This window comes from Melozone crissalis, unplaced genomic scaffold (genome assembly GCF_028551555.1).
Source record: "Melozone crissalis strain CALT ecotype California unplaced genomic scaffold, PUWL_Pcris_2 ptg000120l_1, whole genome shotgun sequence".
In the NCBI taxonomy this organism is placed as follows: Eukaryota; Metazoa; Chordata; class Aves; order Passeriformes; family Passerellidae; genus Melozone; species Melozone crissalis.
The window spans coordinates 4,380,302-4,404,434 of NW_026535896.1; the positions used below are offsets into that span (position 1 = coordinate 4,380,302).

At 50.7% G+C, this 24,133-nt stretch overlaps 1 pseudogene; it reads left to right on the forward strand.

The window, feature by feature from the left end:
- LOC128948243 (serine/threonine-protein kinase pim-1-like) overlaps positions 1-21,841 on the forward strand; it is a 51,675-nt pseudogene extending 29,834 nt beyond the window's left edge.
- The last annotated feature ends 2,292 nt before the right edge of the window (positions 21,842-24,133 follow it).

The following is a 24,133-nucleotide window of genomic DNA, read 5'->3' on the forward strand; positions in this document are numbered from 1 at the left end:
CAAAGATTCTACCAAGGTACACCATACAGACATCAGTAGTACTTTAGTGACACCGTTCTTCATTCTTCTTTTTCAATCACATTCGAGTTAGGAACAAGAATTCTGTTGTCCATGGAGCTGGCACCTTTTTAATTCCAGAATAATGCCCTGAGGTCCTTTGCTTTTCAGCTTTACCATGTTGTCTGTGGCTAACAAGGCTTGGGGAGCCCTTTCTCCTCTGGCTGGAAGGGGCCGGGTCCCAGTCCCTGAGGGGCACCCAGGCTCCTGGATGGAATTCCTGTGCAAGTTCCTCAGTGTCACAGCAGCCTTCATATGGAGCCCCGTGGATAAGAGCATTTTCCAAAGGGGCCCTTGGGGTCTGGCAGGATGTGTAAAACAGTATCCTGTCAGATCTACTTGTTCTCACACAGAATACTTGGCTGCAGGGACACATTCCCATTGTTCCTGCCCAGGTTTCAGGACTCAGAGTTGTCTTTCCTAGGAGCTGCTCCTTCAGCTGCTTTGGGAGGACCTTTTGGCCTCCGGACCCACACTCTGGCTCCATTATTAGGACTGCTGGATCCAAACCCTTTATCTCCACAAATGATGGGGATTGGAGGTGGATCTCCTTTTTTCACAATCATTCCTGAAATTGCAAAATCAATAATTGTGCTACCCTGTCATGGGGTTGAATAATCCAATCTTGTTCACTATTGTTTAACAGAATTACTGTAATTTCTCCTTGATATTCTGCATCATTTCCTCCTGCCATGACATGAACACTTTGCAAGGCCAAGCTCCAAGGGAGCAGTTACCAAAGCAAAGTGTCCTGGAGGAATCTGAATTCCTGTTTCAGTATTGATAGCTCTCATTTGCTTTGAATTTATCCTAATGAATTCTAATGCATGAAGGCCCAGCCCTGCAGCCTCTGGGCTGGCCCTGCCAGGGGCCATCACAGCCAGAACAATTTCCCAGGCAGCCCAAGTCTCACTGCCCATGGCTGGATTTGCAAACTGGGGGCAGCCGTGCACAGCAAGGGGGTTCCATTTCCCCAGTGGGCCATTGTGAAGGGCATGGAGCACATCTGGGAGATGGGTTCTCCATGGGCAAAGGTTCCCATCTCCTCATTTTTCCAACTGCTCTTTTAAGAACCCCTTCACCCGCACAACCAATCCTGCAGCTTGTGCATAGTCTGGTACATGAAAAACCCTGCAGGCTTAATCCCTGTATTTCTCATCAGAACAGACAAAGCACTCTGCATCACAGTATCAGCACACCCTGTAAAAATAGCCAATTTTCTCCCTTCCTCCCTTTTTCATTGTATACAATCTCACAAAGTTGACCACTGGCATTAGGGTCCTGGCCAATCCTGTTCTGTAGGGTATTTAGTGTTACATCCCTGAGCAGCCAAAGCTACCAAATAAGTAGTGTCAGCACCATTTCCCATTATTATTATTTTATATGTAGATAGCGATATAGAAATATAGATATAGATGGATATATATATATATAAATCTATAAATATAAATGAAGGTCTTATTATCCTATAAATATGTATATAGTTATTTATTATATTGATATTTCACTTGCACAAATGCATCTGAGCTCAAGATTAAAACCTTCTTCTGTTGCTCCGTGTGGGAGCATTCCAACAGTAATTGTTCCTTCTGAAGGTGCTGTTTCCATGTACTCTTAACAAATTCATCTTTGTCTGCCCAAACCCACAAGTTCTTTTCCTTTTCCATGTGCAATTTTTGGGTGCATTTGAAGACATCCAGGGCTGCAGCTTCTTTTACCTGACTGCCCCACTGCTCCCACGGGGCCCCGACCTCAGCCCACTCCAGAGCCAGGGAACCCCAGGGAAGGGCTTGAAGGGCTTCCCATCTGGGAATTTCTGATGGGACTGATTCCTCACATTTACACTGAACAAGTGACATTTTGTTGTCATCTGGCCAGACTGTGCCAGTTTTGTTTTACCAGAGGGCAGGGTCAGCACCAAAGACACAGACTCCAACTGAAGGAATCAGTGTCATTTCCTGCAGTTCAGAGCAGCAAAGAATCACAAAAGGAGCAGCTCAGCAATGCACCTAACCATCCCCACCAAAGATTGCCTGCATCCAGCAGCATTTACCCTCAGCCTTTACCATCCCCCAGATTCACACAGCAGCTGGGGAAGCTGTCACAGCCAAGGCTGCAGAGCCATTCCTGGGCACTGGGAATTCCTGCAGGTGCCTCCAGCCCCAAGAGAGGCTCCAACCCCACTGTGAGAGAGCCCAGCTCTGACAGTGCTGAATGAACAAACTGACAGCACTGCTAGTGTGGCATCATCTGGCTTCATCCTCCTCTTGGGTCCCTCCCAAAGCCTGGCCAGGGCTCAAGGAGGAACCAAGGGAGCTGACTTTGACCATACAGCCCCAAACAAGGCCAGATGTCAGATTTCATGGCCTTGTCTGGCTTCTAAATACACAAAGGTCCATACATGTTTCACTAATGAGTGACTACATCTATTACAGGGCTAATGACCATGCATATTTCATTAGGGAGCAGATACAAAGGTAACCTTTGCTTGGAAGGTTCATCCAGAGGCCACCTTTGGCTCTGGGCCTGCTGTCCAGGCCTCACTCAGGGCTGGTGTCCAGGCCTTGGCACTTCAGGGACGTGGTTTACTGCTGGGCTTGGCACTGCTGGGTGAGCGGCTGCACTGGGTGAGCTCAGAGGGCTTTTCCAACAGAAAGGATTCTGTGATTCCATTATTATAATCCACTGCATTCAGCTGTGTCTATTTTAGTAGCATTACTTTGCTCCAGAAGTTCCCTCTTGCCCAGCTCCTGTGGCCTGAGGCTTCAGCTCCTTCAGCTCCTGGTGCTGAGCTGTTCATGCTGAACTAGACAACTCAGAGAGAAGAACACAGTCCATCCAATTCCTTCTGGGACACGGAGAGGGGAGGCTGTGGAAACAGGAGCATTGTTTGGTGGGGCCCTCCTCTCTGCCCTTCACGCCTTTCAGCTCTTTGAACCAGCCAAGAGCTTTCTCCAAGAGTGCAATGGAGCAGCTGTTCCTGCTCCCAGGCCTGGCTCTCTCCAGTCTCTGCCCTTGCCTGCTTCTGTCCCTCTTGCTGTGCCCTCTGTTCCCCCAGGGCTCAGTGGCTGCTGCCCAGAACTGTGGCACTGGCACAGATCCAATGCTCTAGAACCTCCTTTCTGTGCCCTTGGAGCTGTCTGGGCACAGCAGCCTTTTCCATCTGCAAGCTCCCCATGGACAGGCAGTGCCCAGCTCCGTTCCTTGCACAGCCTCCAGGAGCCCACGGCTGCCATCTCAAGTCCCTGCTGGCACTGAGGGCTCCCAGGTGCCTCAGGCTGCTGTGACAGCGCTGCACACAGGAGGGAAGAGAGGCAGGGGCTGTGCTGAAAGTCAGCTCCATGTGCTGCTGCTGCTGCTTCTGCTGCTGCTGCTGCTGTGGGCTCATTTGTGCAGCCCTGCCCCAGAGTCAGGGATCAGATCCTGCCAGTCTCTTCCAGCCCTGTCTGCTCAGAGGTTGGGCCTTGGAGCCTCAGGTGGCCAAAGGCAGCTGCTGCTGGTCCCTCTGTGTGTGCCTGTGTTCAGCAGTGCTGCTCCACCAGTCTGTGCCTGTGGGAACTCAGCACAACATTCCTGATGTGCAGAGTCACTGAGACCACCCTTGGGGGGCTTGGAGGTCCTGGAACGTTGCCAGAAGTGTTTGGTGGTTGGACTTTGATCCTGCATGGGAAACGACACCTGTATGAGGATGGGAGGATCGCACGGGGATAAATATTGAAGAGGTAGATTAATTATGGAGTGAAAACACAGGTTTTAGAATCTCGGTACAGGGGGGTCCTAGGGAGACAAGATGGAGGAATTAGGGCGTGTCCTGTCCTTCTTCTTCTTCTTCTTGTCATCCATCTTCGGTGGTGATGGTGGCACTTTGAGATTGGTTCTTACTGAATGTGCACGTGTCAATAAGGGTGAAAGGTATTGGGGAGAAAAGGTAAATATCTTACACGTAGTTCTTGGTATAAAGATAAGTGACCGCCCCGAGGGCAGTCAGTGTGCTCATGGCTGACTTGCTGTGCGGACCTCTGTCGGGCCGGGAGAAAATATTGTAGATAAGAATTAATAAACAACACTGAAGACTGAAAAACCTGAAGACTCCTTTGGAGCGCGGGCTGCCCCAAGGCCATTCCGAGCCTTTCTAGGCCATAAAAACAGCCGAGGAACGGAACAACTGGCGTCCACTGCGTGGGCTACTCCCACCAAGGGGGGGTATCAGCTCTGAAGAGCCGAGAGGGCAGCTCCTGACTTGGATGAATTCCCAGGAGAGCACTGATAACTCCTTGGGAGAGAAGCCAAAAAATGACCGAGAGAGTCCGAGAAAAAACACAGCAGTCACTGAGAATTACACCTCTCAGCTTCTGCCGAAGAAGGTTCATAGCAGAACAGCCCGAATCGGAACCAGAAAGGCGCCTCTGGATCCATCTCCTGTGACCTGCTGGACAGAGATCGGGAGCCTTCGGACTGCTCTGACGACAGAGATTCGGTGAGAAGGTCAAAATTAAGAACATGGGGGCACACTCTCCCAGGAACAGCTTGGAATTTTGTCCGCCTTACAAGGCGTGGCAGAGACGTACACAGTCGGGATCCCAAAGAAGGAGCTGAAAGAGCTTATTTTATGGGTGAGACTCAATTACCCATTTTCAGAGACGCGTCTGTTGTTTGAAGTAGGGTTTTGGCAAGAAATTAATAGGCACCTATATCTCCTAGCCACGAAAAAAGACGAGACAGCCTTAAAATTGCTGTCTCCGGCAAGAATTATGTTAGAAGGCATATCAGTGCAGTCAAAACGACTGGAAAGGCAACAAGCTGTTGCGGGTCCCTCAGGAGCAGGGGGAGGAGAGCAAGGCTCTAGGCAGAGATTGGCTCTGGCCCCAGCTAGCCAGGGGGAAAAAGCTCTTGAGGAACGGGAGAAGGGAATAATATCATTGCCTCCAATCCCATAACCCAGAAAGCCCAAGAAATTCCTAAAATGCCCCGAAACCCCAGAGAGTACAGGGACTTCAGGCTCTGACTCAGAAACAGCGGGGTCGGAGGGGGGGTCCAAGGGGGAGAAAAAGGGTCGGGGGAAGCGCTTTCTCGCGGCGGGCACGGCGGCGTGGCGGCGGCAGAGCGAGCCAGAGTGGCTGCGGCGGTGCAGGCTGGGGCGGGGGGGGCGTGAGTGAGGGGGTGATGGGAGACAGATGGGTTCTGGTGCGGCTTTCGTGAGCACAACGCCGGGAGCGGCGGCTGCTCCAACCGGCATGGTGGCAAAGACGCGTGCGAAGGGCAAGGCTCGTGGCACCTCTGGGGGGGTCTCAAACCAGTGCAGGAGCGTCACACATGGGCAGCGAGTTGGGAGAGGCTGCACGGCCCCAAAAGGCCACCGTAGAGAGACGCAGGAGACGCGCGGTTGTGATGTCAGACCCAGAAGTAGGGACGCGGAGATCGGCTCAAATCGCGGAGCGGGCCCAGGTGTCGGCAGGGAGCGGGCTGCGCGCACCGGGTGGGAGGAGTGGATACAGCGTCAGAGGAGGAGGAGAGAGAGTCAGGGACAGATCAGAGGGAAGAGATTTCAGAGGTGGAACGGGAGGGAGAGAGTGACGTCAGCTCCGGGGAGACGGGGGGGTGGGTTCCGAAAAGACGCATGCGCAGAAAGCAGAGCGCGGGCAGAGGCGGGCTCGTTCCCCTATGACGTCTCGGGCAAGGAGGGGCCGTGCTCGGGGTTCCACATCCCGAGGCTCCACCCCCTCTCCAGTCCCAGTGCCTTCAATCCAAACCCTTGGAGTCCAAGCCTCTTCCCTCCAAGGGAGACGTTCACGTATTCCAGCTCCATTGTCAGCTGAATTAAAAGCCATGCAGAATCGGTCTCAAACGAGATCACAGGCACGGCAGTCGGCCGAACGAGGGGCAGTCGAATTCATGCCGTCATCCGAGATACGTAGTGCGGTGACAGCGCCACCTCGTGGGGGGATGACCGAAGTGCACGACATGATGGATCTGTTCGGTGGAGCCTCGGCGCCATCTCGTGGCGAGACTGCAACAATGCAGCGATTTTTTCCAACAGCATATAAAAAGAGGGGTACATCTAAGAAAACAATGACAACGCAAGAAATGGATTATCCTTCAAGTTCGGGATTTCACGAGGACGAGGAAAATTCGGATGAAGCACAGCAACAAGGAGAAGACATCATACGGATCACAGCATCAGAAGGTGTTCCGGCATGGATGCTGTCAGCAGCAGAAGCAGTAAAAAGCTTCTTGCATTCTTTTGATACAGCAAAAAACAGATATCAACAGGATCCTCAAGTTTCCTTTTCGGATTTAGGAGCGAGGCTGAAAACCTCAAAGCAAAGAATGAGGTACAACGAATCACCGATGACCTCCACAACCCCATTGTTCATGCAGATACCGATGGAGTCTCCAGACGAGGAATTTCAACAGCCGGTGAAGACGATGGATTGGAAGCGCATCAGAAAAGCGTTGGCAAAAGACAAGCATTTATTTCCTGGTTCAGGGGATTTGACAATGCTGGTGACATATGATGCCCAGGGACAGAATCCAAGATGGGAAAGGATGGGTCACGAAACACTCAAAGACTTAGGGAAGGCGGTTTAAACTTTTGGGCTGGATTCACAATATTACAAACAACTATTAGGAGGGACATTCACCCCGTATGATCTTACGCCATATGATATTCGAAGCATTGTGGCAATGATTCTCACTGACACACAGAGTCTCATCTGGGAAAAAAGATGGAGAAAGTATCTTTCTGAGTTGCGGAATAGATATCAATGTGGGCCAAACATGAATCTCACAGAAGCGCAGTTAGCAGGGGATCCTCCAGATGACAACCCAGGGGAACAAGCAGTGCGGCTTTCACGAAGAGTGTTAAATGACATCAAAGAAGCAGCGCGAATGGCAATCATGCAGATTATGCCAACAGGAGCTCTGGATGTTCCATTCTCTTGTATCAGGCAAGGTCCCGCAGAACCATCCATGTCGTTCATCGATCGACTCACGCAAGCTGTGGATGGACAGGTGACGATTGAAGAAGCGAAGAGGCCTCTCTTGGAGAGCTTAGCTTTCGGCAATGCAAACCCGGATTGTCAACGGGTCATTAGTGCCATGCCAGGACAGCCATCCTTGGCAGAGATGGTGGAGGCATGCAGCAAAGTGGGGACACCTCAGCATGTCGCATTGATTGTGAAGAACAAATTAAGAGAGGAATGGGAAGAACAGATAAAGGGACACTCAGAGAGAAAATCAGAAGACAAGGCACTGGAAAATATGCTGGAAAAAATACTTCATCAACAGAACGAGAACACCAACAAAGTTCTTGCAACAACGCAGAAGAAGAGCAATCCCCCAGGAGGACAGTGTTACAAATGTGGGGAGTTTGGACACATGAGAAAGAATTGTCCACCAACACATACACCAGCACCAGCACAAAAAGCGGAAAGGCCAATTTGTGCACGGTGCGGAAGAGGAAGACACTCTATGAAAGAATGTTATTCTCAGACAGACATGGAAGGAAATCCGTTACCATGTCTGGGAAAACGAAAAAGGAGCACGGCCATAAATCGCCAGTGCGCTCAGACACAAGTGCTGGCGGTGACACAAGAGCAGACAGGGCAATCATCAGTGAGCGACAAGCAGACGCCCTCAGCAAAACCCTCAGTCGATTCCATAGCGACCCAGACCTCCTCCCACCAGGGGCACAGTGTGCATTGGCAGCTTCAAAACTAGTATGCTTTCTAGACGAAAATCATGCAGAGATACCAACGGGTATCCACGGAGATTCATACAAAAAACAAGATTTCTTGATAGTTGGACAAGACAAATGCAGCATCCTTGGACTCATTGTTTATCCTACAGTTGTTTCTGCAGACAAGAATACAGAATTGATGGTTCTGGCAAGAGCGCTTCGTCCCCCATTGACTGTGCCGGAAAATACTGTGGTTGCGAGAGCTTTCACCTTGCTGCCACACGCCGTTGGAGAAGTCATGTCAATCTTCGACGAAGAAGAATTCCCTATGAAAGAACATGTTGAAGTACATACTACATAGGTGAAGCACAAAGGTCGAGATTGACCCACACTCATGTGCCAATTGACATGTGGAGACAGGACGATAGCAATCAGAGGTATGCTCGACACAGGGGCGGATGTCACAGTAATATCGTACATCTTTTGGCCATGCAATTGGAGCTTGGTTGCGCCCTTGGGTTCTCTCTCAGGCATAGGGGGAGCTTCTCTGTGTCTGCAGAGTGAGAATTCCGTCGTTGTCACGGGACCAGGAGACAAGACGGCGATCATTCGTCCTTTTGTCATCCAAAAGCCGATCACAGTCTGGGGTCGAGACCTTTTGGCACAATGCGGCGCGAAGATCGAAGTGGATTTTTAATAGGGGTCAGTGCAGCACTCGCCACATTGAAGTTGACATGGAGAACAGACGATCCAGTTTGGGTGGATCAGTGGCCCCTTGAGCGGAAAAAGTTGAGTGCTTTGAAAAACCTGGTCCAAGAACAATTGCAGAAGGGACACATCAAGCCAACAGACAGCCCTTGGAACTCTCCAGTGTTTGTCATCAAGAAAAAGCTATCAGGCAAATGGAGGTTGTTACATGATCTCAGGAAGATCAACGAAGTCATAGAAGACATGGGACCACTTCAACTGGGACTTCCATCTGTCTCAATGATTCCCAGAGATTGGCCACTTGTGGTCATTGACCTCAAGGATTGTTTCTTCAGTATTCCGCTGCATCCAGATGATGCTCCAAGATTTGCCTTTTCAGTTCCGAGTATCAACAAGGAAACGACTCAGCAGCAGTACCATTGGTTTGTCCTTCCACAAGGACTGAAAAATTCTCCAGCGATCTGTCAATGGTACGTGGCACGAGCTTTGGCACCAGCGCCGAAGAAATTTCCGAAGGTGAAGATCATTCATTACATGGATGATTTGCTCATTGCAGCGTCAACGCAACAGGCGCTGCAAGAAGCTCGTGACTGTGTGATCGCAGAGGTGCAAAAGGCAGGTCTGGAAATCAGCATTTCAAAGATTCAAAAGATTGCACCTTGGAAATATCTAGGGTGGAAGATTTCAGAGAAAACAATAAAACCTCAGAAAATGGAGGTCAGCACAAAGATCAGCAATTTGCATGATTTACAAGCTTTTGGGAGAGATCAACTGGATGAGGCTGATTTTGGGAATCACAAACAGCGACATTCCAGCGTTGCTCGATCTTTTGAGAGGAGACACAGACATTCGATCTCCCAGGACACTCACGGCAGAAGCGAAGAAAGAGTTGGAGAAAGTCACAGACGCGATACAGAAAAGGCAGGCACATTGATTTGTTCCAATGTTGCCTTTTCAGTTGTCAGTGCGGGGGAAGAAAACACAGTTCCATGGTTTGACCTTCCAATGGGATGAATCACAAAAAGACTCTTTGATAATCATAGAGTGGGTTTTTCTACCATACAGGCCTTCAAAGACAGTTCTCACAGATTTAGAGATGGCAGCACAAATCATCATAAAGGCGAGAACGAGGTTGCTGACAATGGCAGGACGGGAATTCTCAGTCATCAGATTACCTCTGAAGCAAGACTATTTCGATTGGGCAATGCAACAATCGAAAGACTTGTTGATCGCGTTGTTAGCTTTTCCAGGAATTTGCACAATCCACTTTCCACAACATAGAATACTGCAATCGCAAATATGTTACAGAGTGAAACCAAGAATAAGTGAAGAACCTTTGGACAGGATCATAGTGTTGACTGATGGCTCAGGGAAGACACACAAGTCGGTGATGACATGGAGAAACTCAGCGACAGGGGATTGGGAATCAGACGTGAGGATGGTTCAGGGCTCTCCACAAATTGTGGAGTTGGCAGCCGTTGTCCGAGCATTTCAGTTGTTTAAACAACCTCCCAATCTGGTCACAGATTCCGCATATGTTGCGGGTGTGGTCAAACGACTGAAGGGTTCGCTCTTGAAAGAAGTCAGTAATGGGGTTTTATACTCATATCTGGCGAGCTTGAAAACATTGCTAGAAAGCAGGGAAAGAGAGTATTTTATCACGCACATTAGAGTGCACACAACACTTCTGGGGTTTTTAGCGGAAGGGAATGCTCGGGCAGACAGGTTGACAATGCCCATTTTGCAAACACTGCCGGACATTTTTGAGCAGGCAAGATCAAGTCATGCGTTCTTTCATCAGAATGCACAAGCGCTGATGGAGTCCTTTTGTCTCAAAAAGAGTCAGGCGAGGGAGATCATTAGTGCTTGTCCAGACTGTCAGCTTGTGCAGCCACCTTCTTCTACAGGAGCAGTCAATCCGTGGAGACTGCAAAGTCTTCAATTGTGGCAAGCTGATGTCATGAAGTATCCATCTTTTGGGAGGCTCAAAAATGTTCATGTTTCAGTAGATACATTCTCAGGTGCAGTCTTTGCTTCAGCACATGCAGGGGAAACAGCAGACCATGCTTGTTGACATTTTCTGCAAGCATTCGCATCATTAGGTGTGCCTCAGGAGATAAAAACAGACAATGGTCCAACATATACAGGCAGGGTGCTTGACAGATTCCTGAAAAGATGGGGTGTCAAACATATGTTTGGTATTCCACATTCGCCCACAGGTCAGGCAATCATTGAAAGAACACATCACACCCTGAAATCCCTTCTGGATAGACAAAGAAGGGGTGAGCCAGAGGCAACACCTCACATGAAATTAAATAAAGCGTTGTATGTGTTGAATTTCCTAAATAGTTCATCCTCAGAACCTAATCCACCGATCGTGAGACATTTTCTAAACAGCACACAAGCAAAGCTAAGGGAAAATCCTTTAGTTTTGATCAGAAACCCAGAGACAGGACAAATAGAGGGTCCTTTCAAACTAATCACTTGGGGCAAGGGTTTCGCTTGTGTTTCCACAGATCGAGGTCTGAAGTGGGTGTCAGCGCGGCACGTGAAGCCATTTCGAACGTGAGAACAGGAGAACACTGATCCGAGAAACAAAGAGACGAGTACTCAGACAGAAGTCGAGACTCAGACTGCAAAAGACGACTCAGAAGAGAAATAAAAAGAACAAAAGACTTTGGGGATTTTTCCTTTGGAGTCTTGAGTGAAAAACATAACAATGATTTCGCACGAAAGTGAAGTCATGAGCTTCACAATGCTTATATGCGTCATTCTTTCATTCATTGCAATAAGCAATGGGGCAAATTTACCTATTAATCAACTGAAACAAAATGTATGGGAGGCTTTAGCTCAAGCAGCGAATTTGGATAGTATTTGTCTGACACATTTGAGGCCAGGGAGACCATTTTCAGCATGCATGGTTGGATTGCCAGTGGACGAATGGCCAATTCCAGGGCACTCCGCAGTTAACATCTCGCAGGTCATTAAAGATCCTGTGAAGGAGTGGTGTGCTTGGACACATCTTCTTCCTGTGGCTTCTACAGAACCTCAGGAATTGGAGATTTTTGGGTCCATGACAATGAAACTCTGCATGCAGTTTGAAACTTCAAATGTCACAAAGGCAAAAACTATCAATTTGACTCCCAATCATGAATTCTATAAAAATGCATCAGCTTGGTGCAAATACACAGAGAAAACTGCCAGAGGATCGATATAAGTCCCAGTGCAATTACCACGGGGTTTGTTTCTAATTTGCGGGGACAGAATTTGGCACGGCATTCCTGCTAATGCCACTGGAGGTCCATGCAGCATTGGGGAAATTTCAATGTTGTTACCAGATTTGAAATCGCTAAGAGAGAAAAAGCACAAAGAAAAAAGATCAATACAACATTATGCGGCAGATTGCAATGACAAAATATTTACTTGGGACAAGGCAGCGAGAGTTGCTACAGCAATCTTCTCACCTCAAGCAGCATCGGGGGTGGCCTTGACTCAAATTGACTGCATGGGTTGTTGGTTGAGCAAACATGCGCGGTCTGTGTCTGTCACATTGGATGACATGTTAAAAGACATCAGAAGTGTAAGACAGGTGGCTCTTCAAAACAGAGTGGCGATCGATTATCTATTGCTCGCTTATGGACATGGGTGTGAAGAATTTGAAGGGATGTGCTGCATGAATCTCTCAGACCGTTCAAGATCAATTCATGAAAGTATTCAGAAAATAAAAGACAGCATAAATAAACATGGCGAGATCACAGGATCGTGGATCGATGATCTGGTAGAATTTTTTGAAATCTCTCCCATATGGAGAGGAATTTTAAAGATAGCATTCTATATCCTAATAATTCTCTTAGTCCTCATACTTGTTATTCCGTGCATCCTTGTATGTCTAAGGTGTGTCATGAGTCAGGTCGCAAAAGAAGTGTTTTTAGTGCAAACAGAAGGGGGAGATGTGGGAACTCAGCACAACATTCCTGATGTGCAGAGTCCCCGAGACCACCCTTGGGGGGCTCGGAGGTCCTGGAACGTTGCCAGAAGTGTTTGGTGGTTGGACTTTGATCCTGCATGGGAAACGACACCTGTATGAGGATGGGAGGATCGCACGGGGATAAATGTTGAAGAGGTAGATTAATTATAGTGTGAAACACAGGTTTTAGAATCTCGGTACAGGGGGGTTCTAGGGAGAAAGATGGAGGAATTTGGGCCTGTCCTGTCCTTCTTCTTCTTCTTCTTCTTCTTCTTGTTCATCCATCTTCTGTGGTGATGGTGGCACTTTGAGATTGGTTCTTACTGAATGTGCACGTGTCAATAAGGGTGAAAGGTATTGGGGAGAAAAGGTAAATATCTTATACGTAGCCCTTGGTATAAAGATAAGTGACCACCCCGAGGACAGTCAGTATGCTCATGGCTGACATGCTGTGCGGACCTCTGTGGGGCCGGGAGAAAATATTGCAGATAAGAATTAATAAACAACACTGAAGACCGAAAAACCTGAAGACTTCTTTCGTCCTTTGGAGCGCAGGCTGCCCCAAGGCCATCCTGAGCCTTTCCAGGCCATCAAAACAGCCCCATCCAACCTGACCTTGAATACTTTCAGGGATGGGACACCCACAACTTCTCTGGGCAACCTGTTCCAGTGTTCCAGCACTCCCACAGTAAAAAAGGCCTTCCTTTCATCTCATATGTGTAGGAAATCATCAATCTAGGCATAGAAACTTGGAGTGCAAATTTGAAATTCTTTTGATTTGAAGCACATTTTAGATGAATACTGACTTACAGATGACTAAAAGATGTTGATGGGCATTTCAGCTCACAAGTTTTGAAAAAGTGCACGGAATTTAAAATTGAAACCAGTAAAATGAAAAACTTCTTGCCATTTTCTTCTTCCTCTCCTATTCAAAATTGCATATGTCAGATATCATTGCTTCATGCAAACCTCTCAGATGCTCTCAGAGAAAAAGCTTTTCTTTCAGACTAAGTTGCGGTTGACGTAGAGCACTAGTAGTAGTGAAAGTTTTTCTGGGCATCGGGGCAACACCTTCTCCTTGGATTTGTGTGCAGAATGCATTTGATCCAAACTGGAAAATTGATCCCGGCTCTGTTCTATTCATCATTCTTACTGCATCAGGCCTGAAGATTCTGTGAAAAGTAGCCTGTGGACCTTGAAGATAGCTCATGTGAAAGAGATGAGAGATGATGGAGAAGCTGAGGGAGAGAATAAAGAGCATATGGCCCAGTACGGACACCAGAAAGTATTTCTTCATGTGATCTGTAGCCTGAACAATTGTTTAGCACCCTTTCAAGGTGGTGTTTGACAAACAGGGCTGAAGCAGATCTTCAAAATATCCAGGAGATCAAAATCCATTGAAGCAAATTCTCCTGGCCAGTCACCTTGCTGCTGCTGCTAATTCACCCTCCATACCAGCTGATCAGGCCTACCAATGCTGCTGCAAAAAGATTGTGAAAAAGGTAGGCACATTTTCACAGATGCAGGGAAAATCCCCTTGGATGATGATTCCAAGGCATAACTTGATGGAGCAAGTGATGCAACCTTGTCTACTGGCAATATCTAAGCTCCTGTTCTTCTGAGAGAGACCCCGGCGCCTTCTTGTAACGCATGTCATGGGGGGGATTCTGTTTGTTAATAAACTGTTGGGGGTTTTCCACTTTCATCTATTAGGAATAATTACCTTTTACTGGGAAGGGATTGTTGGAACACTTTAGAGGAAACGATTTATTGCACAATATCCTGTTTGAAGTTGTCTCAAACTGTGAGAGACAGATGGCTTCACACAGGAGCATCCCCAAGGCTGCTGAGGGCAAGGCACAGAGGAAGACAAACCAAATTTCTGAGGGAACTCCTTGACACCAACCCAACCTGAGTTGTCAAACAGCAGACCTGATGTTTCCAGACATGGGCCAAAGGGGAAACCTTTCAGGGTGTTTGGTCCAGGCTGGGTTATGCTCAGGGCAAAGGTGTATCAGTGTGTTGGATAATACTCGTTTCTTGACCTAGAGATGGGGACACTGAGAGGTGTTTTAAAACCTTTTATTCCATTTTCAGTCTCACGAGAAGGGTGAGACAATACAGATGTCATAATTCACGCCATCACAATTAGAAGCCAACTATTTCCTAATTACAGTATTTCTTGGTCTGTCAGCTTTTTGCCATGCCATGTTGTGGATGCCTTAAAGCCAATTATTTAAAACTACCCCTTGTGGGTCCCACTACAATGCATCTTTCATAGCTCTATTTTTCCAAAGTCTTATTTGCAAGGCCATCTTTTGAAACTTTTTTCCAACTCCATTTCTCTCTCAACAATATCTGTCCTATTCCATGGCATTTTTAAGTTAGCATTTCTTGTCTCAAGGTTTATATACAGATTCATACTGTGTGGGCCTTCTATTAGGCTCTAAAAACTTTCTACAAATCCATTTCCCACATCAGTGCACTTGGCTCCTTCTCTCCTCATTGTGTCTGGCAAGCACAGGAGCCCAGATTTCCTGCAGAAACCATCACAGCACTCAGTGGGAGCAAACTTGTGTCCAGTCCTCGCCTGGAGCTGTGGTGTCCAGCATTCCACCACATTGGAATGAGGAACTGTTCCTGCTCTTTCAGAAGAAGCTAAGGAGCTTTGGCCTTCAGATCAATTGTCTGCAGGCTCCCGCAGCGCCTGGTGCTGCTCCCTTGCCAGAGGCACCCCAGGCCAGGGGGGCACATCTGGGCTGCTGTGTCTGGCTCTGGGGCTCCCTGTTCTGGGCAGTGAGGAGGAGCTGCAGAGGCTCTGCAGGACTGACAGGATGGGCTTTGGAGCTGGCAGGAGAAGCTGAGGGACCTGGGCTGCTGGAGCTCCTGAAGAGGAGGCCAAGGGCTGATCCTGCAACTGCTCCAAGGGTGGTTTCAGAGAATCCCAGAATTAGCAAGGGTGGAACAGGCCACGGAGATCATCAAGTCCAACCTGTGCCCTGACACCGCCTTGTCTCCCCTGAGCCTCCTCCAGGATAAACAACCTCAGCTCCCTCAGCCACTCCTCACAGGACTTGTGTTGTTCCAGACCCATCCCCAGCCTTGTTGCCCTTCTCTGGACACGCTTCAGCCCCTCCATGCCCTTCCTAAATTGGGGGCCCAGAACTGCAAACAGCACTCGAGGTGCTGCCCAAGCAGTGCTGAGAACAGGGGAAGAATCCCTGCCCTGCTCCTGCTGGCCACACCATTTCTGATCCAGGCCAGAAGTCATTGGCCTTCTTGTCCACCTGGGCACACTGCTGGCTCATGTCCAGCCTGCTGTCCATCAGTCCCTGCAGGTCCCTTTCTGCCTGGCTGCTCTCCAGCCCCTCTGGCACCTTGTTGAGGGAGGCGGGCAGGGAGGGAACGGGTCCAGATCCAGTCCTTCCTGAAATGTGGTGTTTGCTGGCACTGCCAGTTCCCAGATCTTGATATTTCTCTATTCTGGCACAGCCCAAGTGCAGCAACTCGCTGGCAAAGAAAGCCAAAACCAAGCAAATACCTGGCACCTACAGCAACCCGATCTCGGGTTTGCTGACACCGCCAGTACCCAGATCGGGAATGTTTCAGATGCCTGCACAGCATAATTCCAGCAATTTGGCACAGAAAATTAGCATCTGGAAATTTCTCAGCGCCAGCACAACCCAAATGCAGCAATTTTCTGGCAAAGAAAACCACAACCCGGCAGCTTCCCAGTGCTGCCACTAGCACCACCCAGGTCTGGTGTTTGCTGCGCAAGTTCCCAGATCTGGAAATTTTCCAGTGCTGGCACAGCCCAAGTCCAGCAATTTGCTGGCACAGAAAGCCAAAGTCCGGCAATTTCCTGATGCCAATACAGGCACACAGACCTGGTGTTTGCTGCCACTGACAGTGCTCACATCTGGATATTTCCCTGTTCTGGCAGAGCCAAGTCCAGCAATTTTCTGGTAAAGAAAGCCGAAATCTGGCAATTCCCTGCTACCATCATTGGCAATGCCAAGATCCAGTGTTTGCTGGCACAACCAGTTCCCAGATCCAGAACTTTTCAGGTTCCTGCACAGCATAGTTCCAGCAATATGCTGGCACAGAAAGTTAACATTTGGCAATTTCCTGGTGCTGGCACATTCCCCACCCAGACCTGGTGTGCGTTGGCACTGCCAGTGCTCACATCTGGCAATTTCCCTCTTCGGGCACCGCCCATGTCCAGCAATTTGCTGGCAAAGAAAGCTAAAGCCTGGCAATTTCCCAGGAAAGAAGGAAGGAAAGAAGGAAAGAAAAGAGGAAGGCATCCAGATGCTGTTCTTCCTGGAGCCTGGAGCCTGAAATGGGCTGTTTGCTGGCACTGCCAGTGCCCAGATCTGGAAATTTCCCTATTTTGGCACAGCCCAAGTGCAGCAATTTGCTGGCACAGAAATCCAAAACCTGTGGCAGCTTCCTGCTACTGGGTCTGGCACCACCCCCACATCTTGTGTTTCCTGCACCAGAACCCAGATTTGGAAATTTCCTGATGCCAGCAGAGCCCAAATCTGGCAGATTTTTGTTGCTGGCAATGACACCACCCAGATCTGGTGTTTGCTGGCCGCACCAGCACCCAGATCTGAAAACTTCCTGGTGCTGGCACAGCCCAAGTCCAGTGATTTGCTGGCACAGACAGCCAAAGTTTGGAAATCTGCAGGTTCTGGCTCCAGCACCATCCAACTCTGGTGTTTGCTGGGACCGCCAGTGCCCAGATTTGGAAATTTCCCGACGCCTTCACAGCCCAGGTCTAGCAATTTGGTTTTAGCTCGCTTAGGCTAGAGAAGATCCTTGGACTGTGACTTTCCTTTTTCTTCGAACTGTTTAAACCTGCTCTGGACTGAAAACCCAGAAAAACACCGGCAGCAGTTCACACCTGTGGCCCCCCGAGCTCTGAGACGCTGCATTCCAGCACCAAAGGGACTTAGAAGAGACTGAGTGAGCCAACTACAACCCACAAAAAGGACTTTCTGAATTTGCCATCTCTTCAGCACTGTCCAAGGTTTTATTTAATATTATTAATTTTTCATGCTTGTGCATACTTTATTTGTTAAATAAACTGGAGTTTTTCACTTTTCTGAAGGGAAGTCTTTTCCTGAACTAGTAGGGGGAGGGGCCGCTTGAACTTGCTTTCTAGATGGACCCCTTTTAGAGGTTTCCTCCCAAAATTTACCCTAAACCAGCACAGTCACAATGAAAATTTCACCAGTGGCATAATTTCCTGGTGGCAAATCTTGTGACAGAAGCTTGATCTGGTTCTCCATGAGAGGTTCTGGAAAAGAGCAGATAGGAGAAGACTCCTGGAAAACTGCAACAGCTTTCCAGAAATGAAATGAAAACGAAAATGAAAGAAACAATCCAAGGTGTTTTCCTCTTAATTTCTATGCTCCCCTTTTCCATGTTGCATCCCAGTAATTCCAGATGCACCTCACCTCTAAGATCGGTGACTTAGTTTAGATTTAGTTTAGATTTTTAGACACTCTAAAATGCCATGAGCCACACACAGTTTTCCTTCCCCTGTTTTTACAGGAAAGCAACCCTGGATATGTAACTGCAGTGCTGGGCAGAGGTAGGAATCCTACCCCAAGGGAAGGTGCCCCTACAGTGTTTGACCCTCAGCAAGGACAATGCACAGCAGCAAGCGAGGGGATTGCTGTGCCAGTGTGCAGGAGTCGGGGCTCTGCATCTGGGCTCAGCACTGCAAAGTTCCTGTGTTTGGGCAGATGGAGGGGCTGTCCCCAGGGTGCGCGGGGCTTGAACGTGGGGCGCGTGGGGGGAGCGGGGAACGGACACAGGGACGAACGGCCCCAGTGCCTCAGTTGCAGCGGCGGCAGCGGCGACGGCAGCAAACAGATACTTTTGAACACTCTTTCGCTCTTTCTTTTTTTCTCTTTCTCTCTCTCTCCCTTTCCCGCTGGCACAACCTTCTCTCTGGGTCCCTTGCCCAGCGTCCCTCTCCTCTGCCGTGCCGCGTTCCAAGGAGTGAACGCCTGGGCATGGCCGGCCCGGGGCAGGTGAGGGGCGCTTTGGGGCCATTGCTGGCCCCAGGCCTGTCGTGGTTTGACCGGAAATGGGACATCTGGGATATTTTGTTTTGCTGTGATTACCAATGGGTAATTGGAATTTAAGATGGGCACTTAGTTTGACCAGTGGGACATTTGGATCCGCCTCTTGAGACTACGAACTCAAGGGGTTAAAAGCAGGGCTCTTGGCCTTCGGAGCTCTCTTGGGATTTCCGGCGTGAAGAAGTCTCTCCCCCGGCCCAGTTTCTGGCTGGGCTGGGGGAGGGGAGAGCCACGTGGGCCATCTACGGTAGGCCCGGGTTCGGAGGAAGGGTGGCAGACCCTTGAGCGACCAGTTTATTCCCCCCCCAGAGAATGCAGCCCGTGCTCGAACTGTATATCTTGAAACTTGATATCATGTGCCGGCAGGCAGCACGGCTGGGAGGAGAAGGGGGGGGGGGGGCAGCGGGCAGTCCGGCCGCCTGGGAGACCTTTTAACCCTTTGGGGAATGAAGGCTTCGCAGAACATTGCCTTTCCTGGGAAAGGGACAGGAGTGGAAGATGAAGGAAGAAAATTAGGCCAGTAAGGAGGGTCTGGCAAAGGGAGAAGAGAGATGTTGAAGGAATGGAGGAAGATGGAGTGGCAGTTTTTGCTGGACTCTTTTTTGTTGTATTTCCATGGACTGTTTCCTGGTGAGGCAGAGGCTGTATTGCAGGGGGAAGCGGAGGCTCGGCGTCAAGAGAGTTTGGTTTTGAGACCCCTCGGCCCCAGGGGGCATAGAAGACATGGGGGGGACAGAGGTCCCAGGATTGTGACTGTACTCTGCTTGGAACGAGACGAGGCATTCTTAAAAGGCCCTGAAGGCAGGCCCCTGCCCCATCCCATGCCAGGTGGTGAGAGCACCTCGGCATGGAAAGGAGATGTCACGAGGTAGCAAGATACCGGGCGGATTGCTGATTGTGACAAGAAGTCCGTGGCACAAGGAAGGACTCCGTCTATCCCTTATGAGCTGAAGATTTGATTTTTTTTTCCAAAGGGTGGTGCCAGACCGAGTGTGGATAATTTTTTGGGAAATGTAAATGTGTTTGGGAATTTGGTGGGAGGAGGATAAGGAAGTGTTTCTGTGTAGTTCTCATTCTCCTTGTTTTTTTCCCTGTGTGTGGGTAGGTTAGTAATTGTGTGTGTAGTTTAGTAATTGTGTGTGTAGTTTAGTTAATAAACTTCTTTTTATGTTTAAGTTGGAGCCTGCTTTGCTTATTTCCTGGCCACATCTCACAGCAGATATCAGGTAAAAGGTATATTTATGGGGGCCTTGGCTTTGCCAGGCCTTAAACCATAACAAGGCCGAGCGCTGACAGTCGCGTCCTTCCTGCAGGGAAGGCGCAGGAGGCCCTGCAGGAGTGGTACCGGCTGGGTTCGCTGCTGTGGCGCGACGACTTCGGCAGCGTCTTCGCGGCCACCCGGCTCTCGGACAGCGCCCTGGTGAGCAGCGGGGCTGGCGGCGGGCGCAGGAGGAGGGGATGGAGGAGGAGGAGGGCGGAGGGCAGAGGATGGGGCTCGGAGTGTGGGTGGCGAGCTCACCCCGCTGCTGCCCTTGGTTTGCAGGTGGCCATCAAAAGGGTGCCACGGAACCGCGTCCGGCACTGGGGCGAGCTGGTGAGTGAGTGGGCCAGCGGCAGAAGCTGGGGCTGCCGGCCAGGGATGAGCCGGGGCCCGGCAGGGTGGGAGCTGCCAGGACACCCCGAGGGAGAGCGGGCGTGGGGCCAGCGCAGGGCGCAGAGCATCCTGGGCTGGCTGAGGGCTTCCCCAGGCCTGGCATGGCATCGGCCCCACTGACGGCGTCATGCTCCTCCCACAGCCCGACTGCACCAGTGCCCCGCTGGAGATCGTGCTGCTGGCTAAGGTGTCCACTGGCTTCCCCGGTGTGGTCCAGCTACTGGAGTGGCTCGAGCTCCCCAACTACATCGTCATGGTGCTGGAGCAGCCAGAGCGGTGTCAGGACCTGCAGCGTTTCATTCGAGCACGGCGGTTTCTGCCCGAGGTGGAGGCGCGGGAGCTGTTCCGCCAGGTGCTGGAGGCCATGCGGCACTGCGCCAGCTGCGGGGTCCTGCACCGCGACATCAAGCCAGAGAACATCCTGGTAGACCTGGACACCGGGCAGGCCAAACTAATTGACTTTGGCTGTGGCACCTACCTGCAAGACACAGTCTACACTCACTTTGTAGGTGAGCCCACGCAGGGCTGTGCTCCCGGTGCTGGCATCTCATGGCCAAACATCTCCCAGCCCAAGCTGGCTGTGGCAGCGGGAGTTCTCCCTTTTGCTGCCAGTCAGGGCACTGAGTCTTCAGCTGAATTGCTTTAGAGCAGGGCTGGGTGGGCAGCCATCTTCCAGCCCTGCTGGCAGCCTTTGCCAGCCACTCTGCCCAGGACTGGGGCTGGGCTGGGGCAGCCAGCCCGACCAAAACCCCCATGGGTGGGGGTAGCAGAGAGGGGGCGGAACCTGTGCCCCAGCCAGTTTGGTGTGCAGACGAGAGGAAGGGCTTGGACTGCTCCACTCACCGTTTGCCTTGGCTTCATAATATTTTTGGGGCAATGCAGGCAGGGAGGATAAGGGCAGGTTTTTTCCCCAGCCCAGAGAGGGTTTTTCCTTTGCTTGTCATGGTCGGGCCTAGCCAGGGCTGCCCTCTTCCAACACCAGAGGCTTCTCTTCCAACCCTTACTTTGTGCACAAGTCCCAGGTGCTGGCGAGAGGGCAGTGGGCACCCTGTGTGCTGCTGATGCAGCCCCCGCAGGCGCAGGGATGCTGGGGCCAGGCTCTGGGAGCAGCAGCATCCCCCTGCTGAACTCCATTTGTATTCCATAGGAACACTGCCCTGCACCCCCCCAGAATGAAACGGCTTTGGCTGGTACCATGGCGAGGCAGCAACGGTCTGGTCCCTGGGCATCCTGCTGCACCAGATGGTCTGCGGGGAGCACCCTTTCAGGAGGGGCCAGAACCTCAGCTGGGGCCAGCTCCCGCTGCCACAAAGGCTCTCTCAAGGTGGATCCTCTTCTCTGGGCAGGGGGGGAATCCCAGTGCTGGGAGCCAGCAGCGGGCTCATGAGCATCCTGCTCTGGCAGCTGCTGAGGAGGTGGCACATGTCCTGCTCTCCTCCAAAACAGGGAATTGATGGGAAAGTTTAGGCCCAGCTCTGAGTGCATCCAGAATGGCCTGGGCATGGGAATAGTGGGGCAAAGCAGACAGAAGCCTTCTCTGGCTGACCGTCAGTTTCTGCTTTCTCTCCCCAGAGTGCAAAGATCTGATCAGGTGGTGTTTATCCGTGAACTCCTTGGACAGACCCACCTTAGAAAACCTGTTCTGTGATCCTTGGGTGCAGGATATTCCTCTGCCATAGAAGAAGGGAGAGAGCCACAGGCACACTTTGATCCAGGGCCCTGGTAAGTTCCAGTTCCACACATGCGTTGGCAGTCAGAAACAAAGGAACCCAGAGCTTTTTGTGCTGCCTGTGTCACTGCACCAGGGTCATGGGATGGGAACACGCAGCCCTTGTGCTGGAGCTGAGCTGCTCTGCCCAGCACTGGTGGCCGCCATCCCAGCTGGTTTTGCTTGTCCTGGTTCCCTGACAGCTGGGGCCCTGGGCAGAGCCCTGAGAGCCTGGTCTCCCCCCAGGGAAGGAGAAGGAGCCCCTGGAGAAGCTGTACTGGGTGGGGATGCTGCTGCTGCTGCTGCTGCTGCTGCTGCTCCTGGAGACAGCGAGGGTGACATCAAGGATGACAAGTTCTTCCTCAGCCTGGCCACGGGAGGCTGAAGGTGATGGACTTTGATTCTGGCACCTTCTTCAAAGCCAAACTCCACAGGGAATTTGCAGATGAGTCCCCATCTGGGGAAATTCTGCCAGATTTGGGCATGGCCCAGCCTGGCTGGGAACCAAAGGCTCCCCCTTTGCTGGGGCAGATGCAGCTCATTCTTCAGTGGCTGCCCAGCTGCTTTTGGCAGGGCTGGGGCATGGGCCGGGGTGGGTACGAAACGGGAGTGGGCTCCTGGCCCTGCCAACAGCCCCCAGCACCCACCGTGCCGGGGGCTGGGGCTGGGGCTGGGGCAGCCAGCCCGACACAAACAAAGCCCCTGGTGGGAGCAGAGGTGGGACTCCAGAACCTGTGCACAGCTGCTTTGCTGTGCAGGCAAGGAAGGGCTGGGCTGCTCCATTGCCCTTGTTTGCTTTGGGATCACTGTGATTTTGGGGGGCAGTGCAGGGGGGAAGAGAGAAAGTGTGGGCTTCCCACTGCCATGGCTGGGTTTTTCCATGGCATGCAGAGGTTGGGCCTTCCTTAAGGCCCTGACAGACATAAGAGTTTTTACATTTTTTCTTGTTTTCCCTTTTTGCATCTAACCTCTTATCAATAATGTGTTGTTTGTTTTTCCAGAGGAAGTATTCAAGGTGGTCCAGTGTGGATGGGGAAGTGCTGGGGAGCAGCTGTGGCGTGGATGGGCCGTGCCCTTGGAGAAGGCTGAGGCCATGGTTTGGGAGCAGCTTTTCTTCCAGCTGTGGCTGGCATGAGGTGGGTCCCTGTGTGCTTGGCAGGGTGGGATCAGAGCTTTTGGGAGCTGGCAGCGAGCACAGGAGCATCCTGCTCTGGGCAGCTGCTGAGGCAGGACATGTGCCATGGCTGGCTGCAGGCTGGGCACATGTCCTGCCCTCCTGCTCTGCTGCCAAAGGCAGCAGGGATGGGCAGCTCTGGGCACAGCCAGCATGGCCTGGGCACCGCAGGCCTTGGCACAAGGGCACAGGAGCCCTCAGCTGATGGGCGGTTTCTGCTTTCTCTCCTTGCAGCCGGGCTCTGTGGGTGCTGAGGCTGCTCTGGGCTCTGCCAGGGCTCTGCTGGGCTCAGCCCTGGGCCCAGCTGGACTGGCTCTGCCCTCACATTGCTCTGACAGCTCTGCATCAGATGAGCCCATTGTGAGCACAGCGGATGAGCTTTCTGCTTTGGCAGGTGAGTGAGACTCTGCTGCAGGCCCAGAGATTGCAGCTGGGGACACACATCCAATTGGCAAGAACCCAAACTCTCCACAGTCCCAGCTGAACGCCTGGATCTGCACAGGGTGTTTTGTCTGTCCCATTCTTCCATCTTGATTGGCTGGAATTGTGCAATTGCACTTTGTTCCTCCTCTAGAAGTGCCACAAGTGGGTCAAAGCTGGCGAGTGGGCCGTGCTCCTGAGGCAGTGCAGTCTGGAGCTGGTGGATGGAGAATTGCCCTTCTGCACTGCCAAACCAGAGCAAAAAGCTGTCAGTGGGACTTTGTGACTCTAAGAAATCCCTGACAGTTTCAAAGGGAATGTGAAGCTCATTCCCAGGGTGAGAAGGAAGGTGATCTTCTCAAGGATTCGGGCTTTGACAAAGTTTCCATTCCGAGTCCTGCTTGCAGCTGGAGGGGCAAAAAGCAATTTCCTCTTCCTTTGAGCACAGTTTCAAATACCAATGTTGGAAACAAAGCCCAAAATCTTTTAAGAGGCTGCTGAGGTCAGTAAGATGGATCCATGCCATCAGCACATTTACAATATAAATGACTGAGTTCTCTTTTTAAAAAGATCATTTACCTTTTAATGCAAAGAATGTAACTTTGCATTTATGTTTTGTTTTTTTACTAACATTGTGTTATGTTTATTCACTAACACTTGGATTTTATT